The 25,080-nt window shown below is 39.8% G+C and overlaps 1 long non-coding RNA gene across 1 annotated transcript in view; it reads left to right on the top strand.

Annotated features, from left to right (window-relative positions):
- The window catches only part of LOC121920278, a 32,931-nt gene extending 9,056 nt beyond the window's left edge, over positions 1–23,875 (top strand). The window contains exons 2-3 of the long non-coding RNA XR_006101720.1: positions 9,607–9,676; positions 23,795–23,875. This is a non-coding gene — a long non-coding RNA (uncharacterized LOC121920278). The remainder of the gene's footprint in view (positions 1–9,606; positions 9,677–23,794) is intronic.
- Positions 23,876–25,080: the final 1,205 nt, after the last annotated feature.

Genomic DNA, 25,080 nt, shown 5'->3' with positions numbered 1-25,080 from the left:
ATGAATGATTGTTTCACGTTTCTTCCTCCCTTCTATTTTCCCATCTCTGGCAGCCAAATCCAAATGGGTCCTCCGTGTCACAGCCCCCATCCATTTCAGCCACATCTACATCTATCCTCCTGTCATTCTCCTCATCTATTTCAGCTACATCTACATCTATCCTCCTGTCATTCTCCTCATCTATTTCAACTACATCTACATCTATCCTCCTGTATTCGCCTCATCCATTTCAGCCACATCTACATCTATCCTCCGTGTCAGAGCCCCATCCATTTATTACTTTTATTATTCAGGGATTATTATTATTACTATTATTATTAAAAATTATTTCACTGCAAAATAATCAGTATAGAAGCTGCAGGTTTACTTGGAAGTAAATCCTTTGGATCTGAAGGAGACCCATTTTGGAGGAGTGCAGAAATGATCCAGTTTCCCTTATTCTCCATGCTCCCTAAAATACCACCTCCCTGAATCCACTCTCCTTCCCTTTCTAACAGTTGCCTTCTCTTAGGTTGCATCTGCACTGGGGAAATAATCTGGTTTGATTCCACTTTAACTGTCCTGGCTCAATGCTATAGAATTCTGGGAACTGAAGCGTCATGAGACATTGAGCCTTCTCTGCCAGAGAGTGCTGGTGCCTCAGTGAACTAATAACTTCTTCTTCTTATTATTATTATTATTATTATTATTACAAAATATGTTATTATTATACAAACATTTTTTGTTTTTTTATTATAATTATTCTCCATGCTCCCTAAAATACCACCTCCCTGAATCCAATCCACTCTCCTTCCCTTTGTAACAGTTGCCTTCTCTTAGGTTGCATCTGCACTGGGGAAATAATCCAGTTTGACTCCACTTTAACTGTCCTGGCTCAGTGGTATGGAATTCTGGGAGTTGGAGTTTGTTGCTCCCCTCAGCCTCCGATGGCCCCCTCCATCATTCCCATCTCTTCCCCCAGCCTCCTGTTTCATTCCCTCCATCCCTGTCATCTACATCTAAATCTACCCTTCCGAGCAACGGAAGCAAATGGAGCAAAATTGCAGCTTTGTACCGGGACGGAAGCAAAGTTGTATTCCATACCAGATCAATTCAGAGTGAAATCGAAGTGAGCTTAGAAGCAATTTTTGTGAATTTGCTTGTTACCGAATTCACCAAAATGAGGAGTCATTCCGGATTCACTGTGGCTGTGCCTTGGAACGATCCCCCCGCATAGAAAGCAAGCCCGTGTGATAATACATCATGTTATCACGTGAATTCACATCATTGGACCCACAGTGGCTTTGAATCAGAGCTGCAAAAAGCTGCAAAAAGCTCAGTGTGATAAACACCCAGGGACTGCTGGTGGCTTCCTTGTCAGTCAGAGGATGCATCTACTCTGGGTTTTAGTTTGAAATTGAAAGAAGATATCCAAAGTGTCTAAACTATTTGGAAGATGAGGTTCAGCAGCTTGGATAGCTTTTTTAGTTCAGACTTCAAAAGCTGGATTCACTGCACTATTCACATGGAAGCTGCTAGCCTCATCTGAGCTAGAGGGGATTGGTGGCCATGCAAGTCACATTCATGCCTCCCTTGTTCTAGTGGAATTGCTTTGAGCTAACTAGAATGAGGAAAGAAGCAAAAAAGCCACAGTGAAAATGTCAAGGAAGGGGACCCACACAGACAAAGATCGAAGCCAACATGGGGGATTTCTCATTTAATCCAAGGAGCAGCAGAGGGACACAAATGCTTAAACCTTTCTCTATTAATTTTATTTCTGATCAGTATTGCTAGCCTCAAGATACTTGCTGAAAACAAATGAATGAACCAGGATTTCCCACAGAAATTGCAAATGAGTCCTTTCTACACCACATGGGAACTCTCAAGCGTACATCTAACACTCGTTGTTTTGAATACGGCCAAAGTTCTTTCTAGGTCTGCAAGCAACAATAAGGCAACTTACTTGCCAACAGCACTATTCTTTATTGTTATTATTATTATTATTTCACTATATACATGTGCAACTTTACAACAGCGCATCTCTTGCTTTACCTTTCCCATTATAAAGTTCATTCCTGTCAAGGCAAGTTGATATAAGAAAGGAGCAGGGCTGCTATGGCGTTCGTACTGGAACTTCAAGGAAATATGATCTTGCCCAAGTCTTGAGATTCTTGAGGGAGGACTTTCTCACAGTCCCACTATTGTCACAGGCTTTTGGTGAGGATATATAAGAGGGCCTTCTTGGTGGCTGCTCCTGTACTGCAGAATTCTATCCCATAGTAGGCTAGGCTGCTGTTTCTCTCTGCTTTCCTTTCACTGGCAAGGAAAACCTTTTTGTTTAAATAGGCGTTTGGAAATTTCCTTGGTGTGCAGAAGGGATTTTTCTTTGTAACTCAATGTGTGTTCTCCATTTTAATCCTTATTGTTATATCTTTTAAATAATTTAGTCCTTCCATAAATGCTGGTTATTGTAACATGATAGATGATTTAATTGTTTTTAAGTTTTGTGTCTTCAGGTTTTTAACACTATCTGGCTTTGAACTTTGTTGCAAGCCACATCGGGTCCCCTGTTGGGAGAAAGGCTAGCTGTATATTAGAAAGAATTTTAAAAATTAAAATTAAAAATTAAAATGGGTATAATCCCTTGAGACTTTTGCTGACGTAAAACAGGAATACACTTAACACTGAAGCCTTGAATTTGAGAGGAGCTATTTTCAATTGGGAAGGATAATAACACCCACAAGCACACGCCAGACTTTTAAAATATATATATAGACAGAAGAAGACTACACTAAAAACAAATACAACCTTAAAGAAAATAAATAAAGATGTTGAAGTCTTAATATGTCATTTGTTGTAGAAGATGCTGGCAAGTTCTTTGGGGAATAACACTTCTTTGGTTCCTTCTTCCCACACATAGTTGGCACATAGAAGAAGAATAGCACACTTTATTAATCGGTTGACTCATCTAACTGTTTTGCAAAATGCACATTTCCTTTTATATAATAAAAAAACCTGTAGCTTTAAATCATAATGGGCAACACATTGTCTGAGGCTCTTGAACCTCTGTCCCAATGCTCAATCAGCTGCCACTGATGAAGCCAAATCACTGAAATAATAGCTGCTTCAAGCAACCCAGCTCATAAAGAGAGAAGGCATGTGTGTGTATCTTCAAGTTGCCTGTCAAAGTGCAGCAACTCCATAAGTTTCATAGGGTTTTCTTTGGCAAGGACTCCTCAGAGGTGGTTTTGCCAGGTATTCCCTCTGAAATACAGCTTATAGTATCTTGTATTTGGTGTTGATGTCCTGTCCAAGTATTAACCAGGTCTGACCTTGCTTAGCTTCCATGATTAGACAGGATCTGGTGCCTTTAGGGTATTTAGGTCTTCATGAAGAGTACTCTTACAGGCTTCTGATGTAGATGGAAAAAGAAAGAGAGTACTCATAAAAAGGACTCTTTTCCTTGTTCCTCCTGCATCAGTTGCCTGAGAAATGCCAAGGTTTGATGATGCAGGAGGATGCTCTAATATTCTTCGATACCACAGAGCCATTGTACTTGCAGCTGAATCTCAGCAGCTATTTTGATGGCAGCTATAGTAATATTTGATATATTATCAAATTTGGTATTTACTCTTTTAATGTATACCCTTGACCGAAGAACATCACACTCATTCTATCTCGTATGGTCATTCTCTTCCACTGATCACGCAGCTTCAAGAGGAATGCACATGGAGCTGTAAGGGAGGAAGGGAGCACCCACCTAGCAAGCCAGATCAGCCAAATGGGGTGACAGATGTCACAGCCAGATCACCCTCACATTTCTATTTTATCAAAAAATAAGAAGCCCTTGCAAATTCACTGGTTGATCTGTGCAGCCCCTTCTGCAAAGAAGCTACTTAAATATATTTTAAATATTTAGGGGGAAAAGGTTTTTGACTGTTAAAACTTTGTTGCTGAAGATACTGCTATGTCTTGGTTATTTTATAGTTTCAAGTCAAGTCAAGCTTTATATAGAGGAGGAATGGTATTAAATGCTAAATGGGTAACACTGAGATTTTTTTGATGTTGAAAGGAGGGCATAACATATTAAAAAAAAGAAGAAGAATTTGAGTTGGAGGGATACAAATTTGAGTGGTACTTTTATAGATATTTGAGAGATTTAAGATGCACAGGAATTTGTTTAAGCTGGATGCATGACATTGTAATTTAAAGGTACAACTTTAATTTTGCTAGTTGTTTATGTCACAACTATTGCTACTACATTCACTCACATATAGGAATTAAGATTTATGAGCAATATTAGTGTAGAAAATATTACTAAGGATTCTGTATGATGTGGTATGGGAGGAAGTCATTGTGGGAGGTGATACTGTATGAGGCCAACTCTAGTGACGACAGTGGTCCAGCTTTTCACTTTGCAATACCAAATTAGATAAGACTCACAATTGGCCAGGCAGTGAGGGAAATAAGATTGACAAAATGCAAGTGGTAAGTGTCTTGAAGACTTTTCGGGTAAATTGGATTTCCATAGAGACAAATCTGTTAGGAGTGTGGGATGTGGGTCTTGCCCAGAACACTTACCCACTTTCCCAGTGCCTAGTTTAAAGGATTATGAATACACAGAGAGGGGGGAGAGAGAGAGAGAGGAGTTTATCACACAGGAGGAATTTCTCTTAATTTTGAATGAAAAGAAAGTGGGGCCGGAACGTATTCACGTGAATTCGCTAGTTCAGCAAATTTATGTGAATTTGAATTGCGTTCGAACTGACTTCCCATTGTCCAAAAATAGCTTGCCATTGCCCGAAATTGCATGTGATCACCACTCACTCAATAACGTGAAACTCCATGATTACGTTCGGATTGCCATTGGATTATACTTCCAATTTCCCTTGTCTGATAATGTCCAGATTCTATTATTTTCTTCAGGCTCACATTTTCTCATTTCTTCCTAGACGTTTCCCTTTCATTTTGATGTCCATAGCATATGCAATAATTTCCAGCCTATGTGACATCAACACCCTGCCACTCCAATGTGTACTGTACATCTGAACTAATTCTATAATTATATTCAAATAAATAAATATTGTGCTGTGTTTTTATCTTTTAAATTACATTTTAAATGTATTTTAAACTGCTTTAACATTGTGGTTTTTAAACTTTTCAAGTAATAGTTCTTTTAAAGCTGCACTTTGTTTTAGTCTGTTGTAAGTTGACTTAAGTCCTGTAATGGGAGAAAGGCAAGATATAAAATAAAATATAACACAACACAACACATAGTTCCTGCCTGTATAAGAATTCTTTAAGTAAAAAAATACTTTTTATTACAAACAGCATAATCCAAAAGTCTTCTACATTTAGCCAAAATTTCATTATTTCTTTAAAAAATAAACAGTATTATTTAATTATTATACCTCATATAATTTATACTTAACTTTATACTAGCTTTATTTGCAAAACTAAATTCCATATTCAATACTCAACTTCCTTCTTGCTTTTGTTGTTATTTTCCATGTTGTTTTTAGTTTCTCCATTACATAAATGTTCCAAATCTATTGCATCTGTTACATTATACAATTTTCTAAATCTGTTACATCTGTCACAGTACTTATTCTACCTATACTATGTCATTTTCCAATAAACTGAGTGTTTTCCTAGGCATTCCTGTTTACTTCTTTATGAGTGTACAAGCATTCTTTTAATTTTAATAGCTTTTTTTTAAAAAGAAAGAAAGAAGCATCAGTAATGTGGACAGCATTCCCTGCCACCAGCTTGTAGAATTGCCTTGCAACAAAAATCTGTCAAGCCACTGAGTTAGGTGCCACATTGACTGCAAAGCCACAAACAAATTTCAGAAGAGCTACTTTTTAATGCATGGGTGACTTGTGTAAGCACAACACACACACACCTGCACTCTTTAGTTCTGTTTACTACCACTAGCATCATCCCCCAACCAGAATGGCCTCCAGTCCATCTAGCTACATTAAAATGCAACATAGAGAATTGATGGTTTGTTATGCACTGCGAACATTGTACTCTGAGAAATAAAGATGTAATTCTTCACTAAGTTTCTTCTTAAAGCCAGCAATTTGCTTCCCACTGCAAGAAATTCATTAAGAACTATGCAGTTTTCAGGGGCCACCTCTGAGCACCCCTTGCCTAAGAAAGCCCTATGAAATTAATGGGGTCACCATAAGTTGACAGGCAACATGAAGGCACATACACACAACCAATGATAGCTAACTTGGAGACACAAACCATATTGAATAGTATTTGAAGAATAGTCAGAAACAGTATTTCAGTTCTATCTTTGAGCTCTACTATCAGAGTTTAGGTTGCCTATTGTAGATGCAGGACACAATTGAGATTACATTTTCATATCATAGGGCAGCATGTCTGGGGATGGTAAGGGCAGTAGTCCAATACATCTGCAGGATTTCAGATTGAGGTTAGCTTCTTTAGAGGGCCCCCACCCCTCTCTCTCTTGTGTGGGTCACTGCCAAATGGCTCATCTGCCAATGAGTTTCTTTACCAGCCATTGTTTATTTGGCTTGGAGCAGTTCTGTGATCAATCACCCACATGTCCATGTGAGAAAACAGACACATGGTGTGCATGTGATTCCTTGTCAAGCTCCAGATATGTATTAAAAGATTTATGTTTGTTGTGCAAGAATCTGGAGCAATATTCAAATATTCTTTTGGTTTTAAAATGTGGAAAAATGTAACCCTGAATATTAGAACACACCAGAACAATGATTAATAGACACATTCAACCGCAGGCTTTCTGGCCAAAGAGAATCCACATTCAGTAAGGAAAGCAGAGAAATTAAGGACATAATCCAGTCTAAACAAATCATTTTATAATGTGTGCCTATGCATTTGCTCAAATGTAAGTCCTACTGAACTCAAAGAGACTTACTTAGAGGCAAATATGCATAGGATAGATACCCTAAAGCTCCATTAACTTCAGCAGGAACAATTTACTGTGCACAATTATATGTACTGTATATTTTGTTATTGCGTGCCTTCAAGTTGTTTCTGACGTATGGAGATCCTAAGGTGAAGCTATCACAGGGTTTTCTTGGCAAAACTTGTTCAGAGGGGTTTGCCATTGCCTTCCTCTGAGGCTGAGAAAGTGTGACTTGCTGAAGGTCAGCCAGTGGTTTTTTATGTTCATGCCGAGATTCAAACCCTGGTTTCTAGAGTCATAGTATAAGATTCAAACCACTACACCACACTTTCCTTAGGACTAAGTCCAACTGCACTTACTTCCAGGTATGTATATTTGGGTTACCACTTAAAAAACTCTAACAAGGGAATGGACAGATCTCGGTTTGTTTGTTTGTTTTCATTTCCATGTCACTTCCACATATATTTCATCCCAAACTAATCTGGATAAAAAAATAATATACAAATAAGTATTTCAATATGCATTTCCGAACATATTTTCTCCCAAAATCCATATATCATTCAGTACAATCTCATATAAGGTATGTCTGTGCAAAAGGAAATTACATTGAACATACTTTAATTAAAACATTTCAGTGAAATGCCTTTTAATGTATTTTAGTTTTGAATGAAGAACTGCATTGCAAAGCTCTGAGAAGAATAGCATCCAGACTGATTGAAAATTCCCAGGATTTGTTCCTGTTAAGGGGTTGTCTGTGTGGGCCAAAAGGCCAGAGTTCTCCTTGGCCTCATGTAGTCTAGATCAGACGATGCAGGACAAAAAGCTTAGGGCAGGATCAGGCCCAATCCCGCCTGTCCACAGATCCCGAGGATGCAGTCTGACCCTGGGGTCAATAGCCTTTACTCCAGGGTAAAAGTCCTGGTTTTTCATGGAGTTCCTGGGAAATGTCACAGCAAAACCTGGCTGTTCACATGCTCCCTGTGTTCCTTACTTTGCTGACCATTGCCTCTGTCCTGGGCCCAGTGCTATTCAACATCTTTATCAATGACTTGGATGACAGAATTGGGGGCATACTTATCAAATTTACAGATGACACCAAATTAGGAGGAGTAGCTAATACCCCAGAGGACAGGATCAAGATTTAAAATGACCTTGATAAATTGGAAAGCTGGTCTAAGGCTAACTAAATGAATTTCAACATGGAGAAATGTACGGTACTGCACTTAGGGAGGAAAAATGAAATGCACAGATATAGGATGGGTGACACCTGGCTGAAGGAGACTACATGTGAAAGGGATCTGAGAGTCCAAGTAGACCACAAATTGAACATGAGTCAACAGTGCGATGTGGCAGCTAACAAGGCCAATGTGAATTTAGGCTGCATCAATAGAAGTATAGTGCCTAGATCAAGGGAAGTAATAGTGCCACTATATTCTGCTCTGAAGAGAAGGTTAAGAGGTGATATGATATCCCAGTTTAAATACTCAAAGAGATGTCATATTGAGGAGGAAGCAAGCTTGTTTTCTGCTGCTCCAGAGACTAGGACCAGAGCAATGGATGCAAGCTCCAGGAAAAGAGATTCCACCTCAACATTAGGGTGAACAGTAAGGGCTGTTCAACAGTGGAACAAACTCCCTCAGAGTGTAGTGGAGTCTCCTTCCTGTCTTTAAACAGAGGCTGGATGGACATCTGTCGGGGATGCTTTGATTTAGATTTCCTGCAAGGCAGGGAGTTGGACTGGATGGCCCTTGCGGTCTCTTCCAAACTTTATGATTCTGATTCTAAGAAGCCCCCCCCCCCCCATTGTAGTATTTGATGCAGAAACACGGTGCCTGGCTACATGGGTGCAGCCAAGGACCCCGTTTTCCACATCAGATGTGGCAATGGGGGTCTTCTTCAATGGGAGGCAATGGCCAGCAAGGTAAGGATAGTTTGCCTGTCCTGGTCCTTAGTCAGTATAGGGATGGGTGTGTAAACACCCACCCATCCCCATGCCGACCCAGGGACCAACCCGGGTGAGATCTGGGCCAGGAAAGATCTGGGTTAAAATAAAATGACCCGGAGAGCTGGTTTTTAAAAAATTCTGGTCATATTGGGAGTTCACAGAAAATATTCTGGTATATGTTATGGATCTCCAAAATAAAATCAGAAGGAACCGGAACAAAATCTGAAACTTGCTTTCTAATCAGTCTGGATGCACCTTGAAGGATAATTCTATTCTAGTTCTTACACTAGTCCAGAAAACTCAGATCAGGTCAGTTTGCATCATAATGCACAGAGACCAAATTTCTCAAACATATCTACATCACCGAATTAGACAACAGAACTTGAAAAAAGTGACTCTTGAACTAATCTCACAGATCCCTTCAGCCAGCATGGTCACTGGCCTTTCAGGCTGGGGGGATTCTGGAAGCTGTAATTCCAAGAGCTGTAAGACTGTAAAAAATGATAAATTTCTTTTGCCAGAACATTAACTACATTTTAACACCATGTCTTAGTAAGCATGTGATTGGGATGTATTGCACATACTCAGTTCTTCCACTGTAACACTGAGACTGAGAAGTGCTTCAAATTGTCTGCTATTATTCCCTGACATTTCTAAGATGTTGTTCTTAAGTGCTACCAGAATGGATTGAAGTTTCTTTTAACAATTTAAAAGCATAATCTTAGTGCATTAAAATGGAGCTTTTGCAATTACTGCCCTTGCCCTCCTATTGTAGGTTCTCACAGAACTTAGAAAAGATGAATGCTTGAATCCATCAAATTTCATCTCATGAAGATGATATTCTGGTAAGAACTTTCTTTCTCCTGTTTGCACTTCAACTTTAAACCCTCCCATGAGCAAAGAAACTTAACACAATATGTCAGCCTTCAAGTTTTTAACAGTCATTCTTTTTCCTGGAATTGTTACTCTGTGGTGTGATTTTGACATAAAACATAATTCTGTTGGTCAGCATAACTTTAGAGATCATCACATGTGAAAAAGGGCAGGAGCAAAGTGGATCTCTCGTGTCCTTATCACACTATTGTGTGAAGTTTATCAGACGTTGTCACACTTATCCCATCATTATCCCATCGATGAAGTGGAAATGTCACATCACTTTTCATTAATGGAAGTTTCCATTAATGAAAAGTGATGGAACAATTCCACTTCATTGACAGGATAATGGCAAGATAAGCACAACATGTGTGATAATCTTCTTGCAATAGTGCGATAAGTACGGGACAAGGATGGGAGTGATCCACTTCTCTCCCGTCCTTTTCTCACATGTGATAATCTCCTATGCCAGCACTGACAGTTGTCTCACTCCAGAACTGGGTGTTGTTCCAGGCCTCTCCAAGGGTTCATTTTGACTAATTCTGCTTCCATGCCAAAAAGTATGAACACTTTATGTTCCTGGTCACCATAATATTCAGTACATTGTAACCATATCATTGTAACCCTATCATGGGGTTTTGTTGGCAGGACTTGTTGAGAGAGGGCTGTTTGCATTTGCCTTCCTCTGAGGCTGAGAGACTGTGACTTGCTTGGAGTGACCCAGTGACTTTGCATGTCTGAGTGTGGATTCAAACACTCCAGAGTCACAACAGTTAAACCACTGTACTACGCTGGCTCTCTCAAGAAATAGTGACCTACAGTTTAGGTTCAGACTATTTGAAAGGCCATATCTCCCCATATGATCCTGCCAGAGCTTTAAGATAATCAGGGGAAGGCTTTCTCTTGGTCTCGCCACTGTCAGTCTTGCTTGGAAAGGTCATGACAGAGAGCCTTCTTGGTCGCTACTCCAACCTCTGGAACTCCCTGCCTTCTTTTTGCTGTTAAGCAAAAACATTTTCATTTAAGAAAGCTTTTAATGGTTAATCAGGGGAGGTTCTTAATATAGATGTATGTTTTATCTGTTTTTAACTTTTGTATGATTTGTAATCAGTTTTATAATGCTTTAATGTGGTGATTTTAAACTGGTTTTAAAACATTTTATAAATGTTTTTAATTTGTTGTCCTGGAAGCTGCCTTGGGTAAATAAATAAATAAATAAATAAATAAATAAATAAATAAAGCTTTATGAGCCTGACACTCAAGAAACATAGGCCTGTTACAGACTGCCAAAATAAAGCTGCTTCAGGTCTCTTTGGAGGTATGCTATTTAAATGATGCATGGGTCCTAAGAGTCCGGAAGCTGCACCAAAGCTGCACTCCTGTGCTTAGGAATGGAGTGTGGCTTTGGCGCGACCTCTGGACTCTTAGGACCCATGTATCATTTAAATAGCATACCTCCAAAGAGACCCAAAGCAGCTTTATTTTGGCAGTCTGTAACAGGCCATAGAATCATAGAGTTGGAAGAGACCGCAAGGGCCATACAGTCCAATCCCATTCTGCCATGCAGGAAATCTCAACCAAAGCATCCCGACAGATGGCCATCCAGCCTCTGTTTAAAGACCTCCAAGGAAGGAGACTCTATCACCATCCGAGGGAGTGCATTCCATTGTCGAACAGCCCTTACTGTCAGGAAGTTCCTCCTAATGTTCAGGTGAAATCTCTTTTCCTGGATAAAGATGTTGAATAGCACTGGGCCCAGGACAGAGCCCTGTGGGACCCCACTGGTCACTTCTCTCCAAGATGAAAAGGAGCCATTGTTGAGCACCTTTTGGGTTCAGCCAGTCAACCAATTACAAATCCATGCAACAGTTACTTTGTCTAGTCCATATTTTACAAGCTTGTTTGCAAGAATGACACACACTATTTCTATTGCATGAGCTTTATTGATGGTGAATGATGCAGCAGATAGTACACAGTGGATAAGCATTCCAATCCTTTTGATGATGGGGTCCAGCATCCTCTTGCAACCAGTGGAAGAACTGGAACCCTCACCAATCCAGATTACCCCTCAGATTATAATAAAAATCCATATGGGGAGCCCTTGGACTGGGCTGCATCCCCCTTCAATGTATGACAAATGAAATATGGGCTCTCCAAGGATTATATAGTGCACAAGAAAACAGAGAAAAATCAAAGTGCGCTAGCATAACTCATCTGCCCCAAGTAGCTATGCAAACTGTATAAGTAGGTAAGAACTTAATAGCTAGGCAAAAAAATCACTCCCCCTGTCTATTCAGACCTTTTCCCAGCCTCAAATTGAAAAGCAAATGCAAAAGAATATCCAACAAGGTCACTAATAAAATTAATTCTTTCATGCCACCAGAAAGCTGTTAAGATTTAGTATGATGCTAACAAGAACTCCCAAACCCATCTGCCTGGTAGTAGAGGCTCAGCTCATGACAGTAGTATGGATGGTATAGGTACAGCAGCAGAGGTAAAATGCCCATGGGCACCATGGTGACTTGGGTGGGGAGCATAGGAAGTCATCGTTGTCAAGAAAGAAAGTGGCTTCCAAGGGCTTCCATTGTTGACACCAAATTAAAACCTTGTCTTCACTTGTCAGACTACTCCGGGGTGCTCCCAGGATATTCTGGCCCTCCACCTGCTCTTTTTTGCTGTGGGTTTTCAGATCTTACAGTTAACCACAGGCAACTGCCCTCCTGTGCAGTTCCTGTTCATTGCCTGGCGCTACTGCTGAGGCCAGAACAAGGCTTTCAACTTTATTATTGATGCTTGGCACCTCATCATGCCCTCAGACTTATTCATGCCTGTAGTGGCACCGCTGGTCAGTTCACAGGGACCACGAGTGAAGGCAGCTGCCATTGTCATTGTAAAGAATGCCAAAAATCCACAGCAAAAGGTGAGTTATTTAAATGGGGTGAGGGGAGAGTTTCTTGAAATAATTACTTGAACCTGTTGACATTTACGTGTTTTGTAACTTTTCTTCCCACCTTTACTACTGTATATAGTCACGTAGAAGTGTAGAAATTTTAGTCAAAAAATTGACCTCAAAAAACTGGGTCGACTTATTTACAGGTCAAAAATAATAATAATAATAATAATAAGATTTATTTGTATACCGCTCTTCTAAAGAATTAATCAAAGCTGTTTACAGCAATTCGCAAACAATAACATAATACAGCATATCTCAAAAACATCATAACATCATAACATCAATGGCAATACATCTCAATACAAAGGCAACAATATAATTCTCAGTGCATATCACAAAACAGCCAATATTACATAACAACAATAACAATATCCAAACAGCAATTAGCCCTCCAACCCCCAGAGTTACCACAAAAACAAAAGACTCCAGATTGCCCAGATGGTATCAGGGCACAAGCCACAGTTCTTCCGGCCGCGCTAGCAACAGCGGCAGTGGGGACACCCCAAGCAGGCACAGGCAAGTCCTCTGGCCTCTCTCCCCGATGGCGTGGGGGGTGTGGAGGCGTCCATTCTCTTTCTCTGAATTGAGTGGCAAAAGAGGAGAGCTTAGTCCATCCCAGGAGCACCTAAAAGAAGCACCAACCCTCTCTATACTGTCCACCATGGCTCCGCTTCTGACCCTTTTGAATGCCTGGGTTGGAAAAACACAAACAGTTATTCCTTCCAGAACTTTCTAAGTTCTTTGGCATTGTTTTCCTTAGCTTCGTCTTTTATATCCTTTGTTAGGTGTCTCTAAATTTTACCCTTGGCTTATCCATGGGTCATATCAGAATCCATAATTTTGGTACCAAAACCTGCCCTCAACTTATACATGAGGTCAACTTATAGTCAAGTATATATTGTACTTTGCATTTTGATAGTAGGTTAATGTTTATTGAGAAATGGCTTGGACACATTGTTGGGAAGTGGTACATAAATTAAATCTATACTTGGCATAACTTTATTAAACTTTCCTTAAACTTTTTGTTAATACTTATAATCCATATCAGCCAGGAAAGATGGGGGCTATAGTTCAACACATCTGGAGGACAGCAGCTTGAGGAAGGCTGATCTAAAGCATTGTTCAGCTTTAAATTCTGCATTAGGAAATCTGATTGTTAATAAAATGCTGCAGGCAGAGTACAGTTCGCTGATGATAACTATTCCATTAGAAATTAAATGCAAACTAACTCTGGAAAACAGTTTGTATTGGAAAATACAACAACAAAAACAAAATGAACAAGAAAGAGGAAGAGGAGGAGGAAGAGGAGGAGGAGGAAGCACACAAAGAAGCAAGACAAGACATCCAAATCTGTGCAAGTAGATCTGACATGACATTTTCTAGCTTTAATGATTTTGGCTTGCAGGGTCAATGCAACTCTTCCAAATAGAATATAAGCACAACAGTATGCGGAATGTTTTTGATTGTGAGCCCATAAAATTACAGTATATACTCATGTGTAAGTCCAGACATTTTAGGCAAAACATTGATCCCAAAACCCTGGGTTGACTTAGCCACAGGTCAATGAAAATACAGTCGACCCTTCTTATACGCAGATTTTTTATACATGGATTCAAGCATCTATGGTTTGAAAATGTTCAAAAAAAGTATAAATTTCAAATATCAAACCTTGATTTTCCATTCTTTATAAGGGACACCATTTTGCTATGTCTTTATATTTAATGGGACTTGAGCATCCACGGATGTTGTTATCCATGGGGGATCTTGGAACCAAACCCCAGCGTATAACAAGGGTCCACTGTACTGTACTTTAACTCTCTTTTATAAAAGGAATCGTCCCATTCTCTGAGTAGTATGTCCCAGGAGCACCTAAAAGAAGTACCAACTCTTTCTACTCTTTCCATCACAGCATGACCTCTTACCTTTTTGAATGCCTAGATAATGGCAGTAGTGGTAAAGCTTTGGCATTTGCCTTCAAAGGAGCATCAAAAGTAATTAGGCTTTGAAGGATATTTTTAATAAACCATTTGTTTATATTTGTTAGCTGTTCTGGGTCAAAATCAGGCAAAGTTATTACATTAAAGTCAAAGCCTATAATCACTGCTAATGTAATGCTCAACCTTTCTATGGGTCATTTCAAAATCCATAATTTTGGCCTCCAAACCTGCGGCTTAGCTTATATATGAAGTTGACTTATAGCTGAGTATATACAATATGCATAGTGTAAATAGGAAAGAGGGGAATTTCTCTCCAGCCAGTAGTATCTTTCCAATGGCTGCACTCAAAATATAGAGAAAAGAACACAGAGACGTGATGCTGGACAGCTGGACTAAAAAAATCTAGCCCACAGTTTAAAATTTATTTTATCTGCAAAATCATCCAAATGTAAAGCAGTTTTAAAAAGCAAAGATTCCCAATGGATGGGGGGTTCTCAGGCTTTCATATCTTAGATCTCAGCAATCATTTTGTGAAAGAAAATGATTTTTTTCATCATTAAAAAAAATCGTCCCCGCACACTTTTTCTGAATATTGATGTTTACAGGCATTCTGTTATTCAGAGTAAGACATAAGGATTGCAGTAGCCTTGTTGGGAATGACACAGAAAAAATAATAATTTCTTAAGTAGTTGCTAATTATATTAATTGTAATAACTATAACTGTATTAATACTTCCCTAAACCCAATTACAGAGCCAGTGTGTTGTAGTGGTTTAAGTGTTTTATACAAAGCTGGGAGATCCTGGCTTGAATCCCTGTTTCGCTGTGAAACCCAGTTGGTGACCCTGAGCAAGTTGCATACCCTCAACCTCAGAGGAAGGCAATGGAAAAACCCCTCTGGGTAAAAAAAAACATGCTAAGAAAACTCTGTGCTAGGTTTGCCTTGAGATAGCAGCAGAAGTGAGAAATGACTTGAAGAGCTGTTTCTTAGCATCTGTTATCTGTCCTTCTCTAATGTAATCAAATATTTCTACTGCAATTCTGTGATTCCAGCTCATTGTTTGACTTTGTTTGACTTTGGACTGAATTCTAATCAGGAGCCTTGACCATTCTCTGCTGTTTGCTGGCCACAGTTATGTCAAGTGACCAAAAGGGTGAATTATTAGCATGGTATGATGCCACAGAAACCCAGGAGTTTCAAGGGCAAATGATAATGCTGATAAAACAAAAATATTTAACAAGGGGTTAAATTCTGCTAAGGCAAAAACTGAGAGCAGGTTTTCAGACATTTGATGGGAGGCCTCTTTCTTTAGGCATGCACATAGCAGTCCTGGAGTCTTAATCCAGAGCAGGAGACAAAAGGCCCTAACATCCAAACCCTTACCTCTGTGGCAGGTTCCCAGTCTGACTAGGACCCCAGTGCCTGCAATTCACTTTTAAAAAGCAATTGTTAATTGTGTCAATGGCTTTTCATTTCGTTTAGTCCTTAATGCTTCCTGCTTCCCATTTGGATTGTTTCTACCCAGCTCTTTTTAAAAGTTGATGAGCTCCTGCTGTCATACTGTTTACTGCTGTGTGCCAATGTTCTTGTATTTTTATTTTATTTTTTTGAGTTTTTGATAATCTTCTTGTTGTCATCGTGGTAAGATGCTGTAGGTGTTTTTTTTTTTAAAAAAAATACAAGATAAACTTTTCCAAAACAAAAATAAATCTTAAAATTTCAAGCAGTTTAATTTTTTTCTAAACACAATGCTGAGATCCTACATCACAGATGCTGTAAGGAATACATAGCTCTGTATTGTCTCCTGACCTTACTCCCAAACCTACCTTAACAGCTAGGAGCTACACCAAGGAACATTTAAGAAGGAGGCCCAATTATGCATTTTGCCCCATCCCCAATGTCAGCTTTCAGCAGTCCTGGTGGGAGGAATATGTCCAGTCTTCTTTAAAACCATTTGATCTTGAAAGCAATTCCATACTTTAATTCTAGAGCTTCCTTTAGCCTGGCATAAATCCTCCATAACTCAGTCTCACTCAGGTCTCTGGATTCTGGTATTTTGTTACATATGGAAAATCAAGTGTCTCCACACTGGAAGCAGAAAGAGGATGGAAATGGAATGACTCACACTGGTCCCAGTTCCCACAACAATGAGGCGATGCATACACTCTGGATTTTTTTTTAAAGGAGTTATCCAAAAATGCCAAATCTATTTGTGGATAAGGTGCAGCACCCTGATTAGCTCCTTCAAAGTTTTGAATGAATTCTGGAGCAGATTCATCACTCCACTCACATGGAAGCCATGACTGATAGAAACCAAACAATACTTTGGCGGGTTACAGACCACCGCTTTGCGGTGGTCTCCCGCCGGCGCCATTTGCTCCGTGAGGGAGCTGCAGCAGCCACACCGCGCGGCTCCCTCGCGGAGCAAAAAAGAAGCTCCATTTTGGAGCTTCTTTTTGCGGCGCCTCTATGACGTCGCGAGGTGCCTGGGGCGGACTCGTGATGTCATAGACGCCGCGCGACGTCCGGACACACAGCGTCCGATACGTAAAGATGGCGGCACCCGTATGAACAGGGCGCCGTCATCTTGTATGTATTCTATACGTACTAGGGTTAGGGGGGTGCGGAAGCACCGCCCCTTCCTAACCCTAGTACGTATAGAATACGTACTAAATGGCGGTGTGTAACCCGCCACAATATTTTTTAAAAAAAGTATGTAGAGATACAGTATGTGATAGAGAGATGGGGGAAAGTGATGATTAAAATAAGAGTAGGGTGCACTAACAGTCTCTTCTGGGAGACTGTAGAATTCAAATAAACGTGAGGCAAAATAGGAATATTTAATAATAATAATAATAATAATAATAATATTTATTTGTATACCGCCCTCTGGCAAACCAATCCGGGCGGTTAACAACAGTAAAATATAAAATATGACAATTAAAAACACTTTATCCCTCCCCCCCTTAAGACAGTATTAAATAGTATAACATATTAAAAATACAATATCAAGGATAAAAATTTGGTTCTATGGAGAAGCCTTTTCCTAAACATTACTATCTACAGTATCAAAAATGTAAATATTGACATCTCTGTCATATTTTGTTCTATTAACTTGATTTAATAAATGTTTCTGATGTTGTGAGTGCTGTTGCATATATGACTGCACCATCTATAGAGATTATCACACTGGCAAAAAGACAGGAGCATAGCATCTGTCGGGGATGCTTTGATTGAGAGTTCCTGCATGGCATAATGGGGTTGGACTGGATGGTCCATGGGGTCTTTTCCAACTCTAGGATTCTATGATGTTCTATATTGGTATGCTCCTGTCAATATTGGGTGATAACGCAAAGATTACCACACGACATTGTGTGATGTCGCAATTATCCCATAAATAAAGAGGAATTCTGGTGCTGCTTTTTATTCACAGAAAATCCCCGTGGTTAAAATGCAGTGCTAAAATTCCACTTTACTCATGGGATAATTGCAGGATAATTGTGACGTCGTGCGACATCATGTGATAATCTTTACATTATCACACAATGTTGATGAGAGCATACCGCTATGCCCCCGCCCTTTCTGCCAATGTGATCCTTTTCTACAACAAGACAGAGATCTCAGCAGGTTTGGCAAAATGGCAGAGTTTACAGGAGTAGTAAAATTTTTTAGAGGCAGGAACTCCTAAAGGAAGGGGAATACACCCAAACAGCCTAATGAGAATTCAGTATGCTCAGTGATCCCAGAATTGCCCTGGTTTCATGTTAAGAAATCCTGGGAATTGTAGTTTATTGTGGCACCAGTGCTCTCTGACAGAGAAGGGCTAAATGTCTCACAAAACTACAGTTCTCAGAATTCCCTAGCATTGAACCAGGGCAGTTAAAGTGATCTCAAACTGGATTATTTTTGCAGTGTGTGTTGGACCAATTATATACTTACTGTGAAGTTGAAGGCTTTCATGGCTAGCATCCATAGTTTTTTTGTAGGTTTTTCAGGCTATGTGGCCATGTTCTAGAAGATTTTCTTCCTGATGTTTCGTTTGCTGATGGCAACAAATGCAAATGGGAAACCACTCAGAGTCAGGGGCTTTCCCAGCAAATAATGATCACCAATTAGCAAACACTAATCCTCTTCTGCATTCGCCTCCCAGCCTGAGGCCTGCCATCAGCACAGAACAATACACATGCAAATCACTTCTGCATTCCCAGGCTCACACACACACTTTTTCCAGGCAAGCATTCTCTTAAGGTGCCAGCCACAGATGCAGGAAGAAAATCTTCTAGAACATAGCCACATAGCCTGAAAAGCCTACAATAAGCTATATATACTTGCTGTCTTTGATAGCATCTTACTGAGACATCCTAGCTTCTCTACAAATTAATAAATGATTCCTATGTTTATAAAAGTGAAAAGCAGTACAAGGGTAGTGTTGCAAGAATTCAGATATATGTAATGAAAGTGATGAAAGATAAGTTTTCAACTAAAATTAAGTGGGAGAACAATATTGATTCTTTGATAAAAGATAAAAAGTTTACTTTTAACGAACATATTATGCTAAAGTTTTGTGTACCAGATATTGATAGCATCTAAAAACAAACTGCACACAGTCATACAATGATAACAGGGGAGAGGAATAAATATTTTAGAAAAGTCTCTGCTGCTGACAATCTATTCTGCTGATTTTCTGTTCCTCAAAAAAAAAAAAAAGATGAATATGCATGGGCAAAAGATAACAATAAAATAAGAACAGTTTCATGTTCCACTGTGTACTTTAAGATCATGAATTCATACTCTTCATTATATTGTTTCCACTCCATCTCTAATACCATTCATGGACTTGTTTCCAGACTTCATCACACTCAGGAAATTATTGCACACCTCTTTTTTCCCAGTCTTCAAAAAGTACACCAGGCGTCTGGATCAGGTACGCAATGCGGCCGAACTGGACATGGCAGCATGCAATAAGATTCTTTTTCACCCGTTTAAGCCCATGCCTGGATCGGGCAAAAAGAGGTGTGCAATAATCTCCCCAGAGAAGAACCACTGAAAGCAGCAGGGCTTAAGTTATTCATGACTTATTTCAATCACAGTGGTTTCAGTGAGTCTGCTTTAGATATGGCTGTCTGGATTCAACTAATGATGCAAGGCTTTGAAAACTTTAGTTATGGCAAGTTGACAAACTTTTGTTGTTAACTGTCATCATGTCAGCTTCAGTTTATGGCAATCCTATGAATGAAAGACCTCCATATCTTCCTAACATGAACACCCCTAATCAGGTCTTGCTCAGACTCAGGGATGTGACTTCCTTGACTGAGTCTATCCATTTATTCCTTCCACTTTCTACCTTACCAAGCATTATTGTCTTTTCTAGTGAATCATGTCTTCTCATGATGTGTCCAAAATATGACAGTCTCATTTTAGTCATCTTAGCTTCCAGGGAGAGTTCAGACTTGATTTGCTCTAGGACCCATTTAATCTGTCTTTTTAGCAGTCCATAGTATCCATAAACCTCTTCTCTAGGACCACATTTCAAATGAGTTGATTTTCTTCCTATCAACTTTCCTCACTGTCCAGCTTTCAAAGCTATACTAGGAATTGGAAATACAACAGCATGGACACTCTTGAATGGTTTCAAATTGAAAGATTCCATGCTGAACTCCAGAAGAAAATTTATCACACTTCAAAACAGGACTTGTTATTAATCATAGGTGATAGAAATGCAAAAGTAGGAAACAGAGCAGAATCAAGGACCGTAGGAAAATTTGAACTAAAGGTCAAGAAATGAAGAACAAGAGAAACAGAGGACCATTGATGCTCTGATATTCTTCTTATTATTATTCCATTTTATTTATAAAGCGCTGTAAATTTGCACAGTGCTGTACATAGAATGGATAAAATTGATAAGAATAATAAAACCTGTCAGTGGTGTACAATCTAAAAAATAACAAATGCATATAACAGTAGATAGTAATACAAGCTAGAATAAAATAAGCAAACAACTGGTTAAATACATCAATTCTCACCGTATCTCAGTACTGGCCACAATGGCTATCACTGATGGGAACTGGGGTTTCACAATATCTGGAGGACCACAAGTCCTGTAACCCTGGACTAAGACAACTACAGCATAAAACCTTTTTGAACACTTTTGTGAAAGAGCAAATATGGTAAAGATATCTTGGAAATGTTTGCAGGTGTGCTTTCTGCTAAGTGCTTGGTACCTTCTGCTCTATTCCACTATGGTAACTTATGGATGGAAGGAAGTGTTGCCTTGATCTTTGCTATTATGAGGCCACCATAGCTGATGATCAGTAGATGCAGGGACGTAGCCAGGATTTTAGGAAGGGGGGGGGGTCCAGACTAAGTGCCACCATTATAATGGGGCTTGGGTGTGGCAGGGCAGCAGCACACATCATTCATTTTTCTAATGGAAGGGGGGTCCAGCTATGTCCCTGAACAATGTAATGCTTATGTCAAAGTTATTATTATACAGCGTGCCCGCGCCATACGCGGGCGCGCCATACGCAGCCTTGAGTATATGCGCTCAAGCCGTGGGGCATGCGTGAGACGGAAGGGGCGGCGCGTCCCATTCAATTGAATGGGTGTGCATGCCTGTTGCGCCCTGCGCGCTCCCGCGCCGCTGCGCATGAGACCCATTGTTTCCAATGGGACTCGAGCATAGGCAGAATTCGCCTTACGCGGCGGGATCCGGAATGGATCCCCCACGTAAGGCAAGGACGGACTATATATTAAAACGTAAAACTAACTTAGCCTCTCATTGACCAGTTGACAAACCAGTATATTTTATTACACTATAGATTTACAATTTCTTGTAATTGTGAATATAGTAATAAAAGACTTCAAAAGATTAAAATATAATTCTTCCACTACAAATAATTTTATTTCTATATGCCAATTTGACAACTTTCACTTCTTTTCCTATAATGAAGTTGTGATACATTTAATGTGCTTACCTCTTTTAGTTTGCTGTCAGAACTTATTTTCTTTCTGATCACAAACACATCCATCTTGAACACGCAATATAAAAACTGTTAAACTATTTTAATATCACATCGCTCAGAAAAACATACGATGTGGTTATACAACAAACATGGCAGGTCAGCAATAATGCACTGGATATCATTAAAACATAAACAAGACAGTCCAACAGGCCAAGGGATGAAGAGGGGAAAGATGTGTGTCCTCCAGTGGAATTCCTGGCTGCAGTGTGTGTTTGTACCATACAGTTCCCAGAATTCCCTAGCACTGAGCCAGCCAGGGCAGTCTCAAAGCAGTCTCAAAGTAGATTATTGCTGCAGGTTGGCTTAATAAAGTTACTGCAAATGTATGGGTTTTGGAATTTGTCATGTAAGACCCACAAGGTAAAATTTGTTGTAGTGGTTTGAGTGTTGGACTATGACTCTGAAGTCTGGAGACCAGGGTTTGATTTCCAGCTCAGCCATGAAACCCAGTGTGTGACCTTGGGGAGTAAGTCACACTCTCTCAGCCTCAGCCTCTCAGCACAGCTCTTCTGAGCAAATCTTGCCAAGAAAACCCCAGGATAGGTTCATTTGAGGGTTGCCATAAGTTGGAAAGGGCTTGAAGGCACACAACAACAACCACCCAGATCACAATGCACTGTAATGGAACTATATTCTGTTTTAACTTTAGCAGTGGCAACACTGTGAGCTACTACACTGTAGAAATAATGCAGTTTGACACCACTTTTAACTTCCAGGGCTACTAAAAAAAACAAACCCAAACCCCTGGGATTTGTAGTTTTGTGAGGCACCAGTACTCTTTTAGAAAGGAAAAAAATGCTTGTAAAAATACAAATCCCAGGATTCCACAGAATTGAGCTACAACACTTAAAGTGGTGTCAAAGGGTATTATATCAACAGTGTAGATTCCCCCATGCTATAGAATTCTGGGCTTTGCAGTTTGGTGAGGGGCATTTAGAAAGCTCAGCCAGAGATAGAGAGATGGGGGAGGTCACTGAACTACAACACCCATAATCCCACAGCACGTTGCCATGACTCCTATGGAAACGAAAGGGAAAGAGCTTGCTTTGTCTTTCCCCCTTTCCCTCTCGGAGCTCCTCCGTGGTTTTAATGGAGAGGAGGAGGGGGGGAGGAAGGAGCTTGAATGTCCCCAGGCCTGAAGGGGGGGGACCAAACCCCCCAAACCCCCCCTCTAGCTACGTCCTTGGTAGATGATGAGGGAGATTCTGTCCCATGAGGAATATCTTCATAGAGGCTCCTCTGCTGTCATAAACATTTCTGACTTTTAAATGGCTTCTCAGTCTGACACGTTTCTCAGTATGCATAGAGTATTGTGACTATTTTCTTCCTATCTTGATATGCATTCCAACAGAAAATTGTTGGGAGTTTATCACATGGGAAGAATTTCTCTTAATTTTGAATGAAAAGAAACTGGGGCCAGAACATATTCACGTGAATTTACTAATTCAGTGAATTTACGTGAATTCGAATTGCGTTCGAACTGGATTCCCATTGCCCACAAATATCTTGCCATTGTCCGAAATTGCATGTGATCTCCTCTCATGCAATAACGTGAAACCCCATGATTGCGTTTGGACTGACTTCCCATTGACCGAAATTGCGTGTGGTAGTCTATCACACAATAACATTAAACCCCATGATTGCGTTTGGACTGACTTCCCATTGACCGAAATTGCGTGTGGTAGTCTATCACGCAATAATGTTAAACCCCATTATTGTATTCAGATTGCCATTGGAGTATACTTCCAATTTCCCTTGTCTGATAACATCCTTGATCTTAAAGACCCTGCCACCACCTCAGCATGTTTATAGGAAATGACTCCTCAATCTGAACCTTATTCAAATTTAAAATGGGAGCCCCAGTTACAATAATACAGTTTTCAGTTACAGGTATATCTCAGTTAAGAAAGTAGATCTGTTCCTGAGCTTTACTTTAACAGAAATGTTGGCACCAGAGGTAGAAATAACACAGAAAGAATAGGGACAGGTTCCTACACTACAAAAAAAGAAGAGCAGTTTGACATGTTTCAGCAACCTTTTATCCAAAACTAATATGCACATGTGAAACAAAACAAACTTGTCAGGTAAACCTTACATAAATAAATCTGAATCTTCTAGAGACTACTTGAAAGTTGCTTCCAAAATGTATCCCAAGCTGATTTTTTTTTCTTTCAACAGCTTCCACTGTTCTTATGATTTCCATTTTGATGCCAGAATGTGGTGGTCAGTGCTTTTTCAACATGCAGGGTTGCTGGTAAGGTAGGCTTATCTGATTTTCCTTTTTTTATTATTTTACCTTCACACTTGCTCAGTAACTGATTTTGGAGCAGTTGTTTACTTTGCCTGTTGTATGCAAGCACAAACGGCTACGGTAGGATCACCCAGACTAGAATCCCATTCTTTCCTAGATTAAGCTTTAGTGCATTGTTTACAGCAGACACACTGCAGCAACTCAGCACTGAGAGTCTATCTTTCTGCAGCCCTCCTTCACCATCTTCCCCATGTCAGTGCTGCATAATAATAATAATAATAATAATAATAACAACAACAACAACAACAACTTCCAGCTAGACAGAAGACAAAAGGTGGGGTGGGCTCCCATAAAAAGACATTGTAAAAAGGAGCTTTTATGGCTGCATCTGCACTGCAGAAATAATGCAGTTCGATAGCACTTTAACTGCCATGGCTCAGTGTTGTGGAATTCTGGAATTTGTAGTTTTGTGAGATATTGAGCCTTCTCTGTCAGAGAGATCTTGTTACCACAACAATCTACAAATCCCAGGATTGCATAGCATTAAGCAGTGGAAGTTAAAGTGGGGTCGAACTGCATTGCTTCAACAGAGATGCAGCCTTTGTCGGAAAGTTAGTTAAATGAAGAATTCCCTGTATATTGTTGTGAGGGTTTTGTTTTACTTTGCTTTTCAGAAATGAGAGGTAGAAATGGTGATGGAGAAGGGGAAAAAAGAAAAGGCAGATGATGTTTGTGAGCATTTTCATCAGACACAATAGGTGGCCTCTTGTCAAAGAGTGCAGAGAGGCAGACAACCTTCCTATGCGCCTCCTCAGTAGCCTCTCCAGAGAGACCATTCTGGCAGCAGACAAAACTCTTTTTAAATATTATTTTCCCAAACATTTTAAATCATACCATGATTCTTGACAGGGCTGACCCAAGACATCCTATGTATAACACTGTAGCCTGAGTTGCCTTTAAAAAACAAAACACAAAACACAACTTTTAATACTGAATTGAGAATATTCAGAAAGCAGAAGTAATTTTCCACTGAGCTGTTGCACTGAAAGCCATTGCAATGAAGTATTTTCTTCATCTCTGTCCCATTGTTGGCTCGTCTAAATGACAACCGTTGCTAAGGAAGCATTGATACTACCAGATAAATTTTATTACTAGCATTTATACCATTTCCTTCCCTTCTTCCCTCCCCACTTTCTATGTGTGGTTTGGAGTA

Source organism: Sceloporus undulatus, chromosome 2 (assembly GCF_019175285.1).
Source record: "Sceloporus undulatus isolate JIND9_A2432 ecotype Alabama chromosome 2, SceUnd_v1.1, whole genome shotgun sequence".
Classification (NCBI taxonomy): Eukaryota; Metazoa; Chordata; class Lepidosauria; order Squamata; family Phrynosomatidae; genus Sceloporus; species Sceloporus undulatus.
The sequence above is the reverse complement of the archived record's forward strand: the minus strand, read 5'-3'. Positions and strand labels throughout refer to the sequence as shown.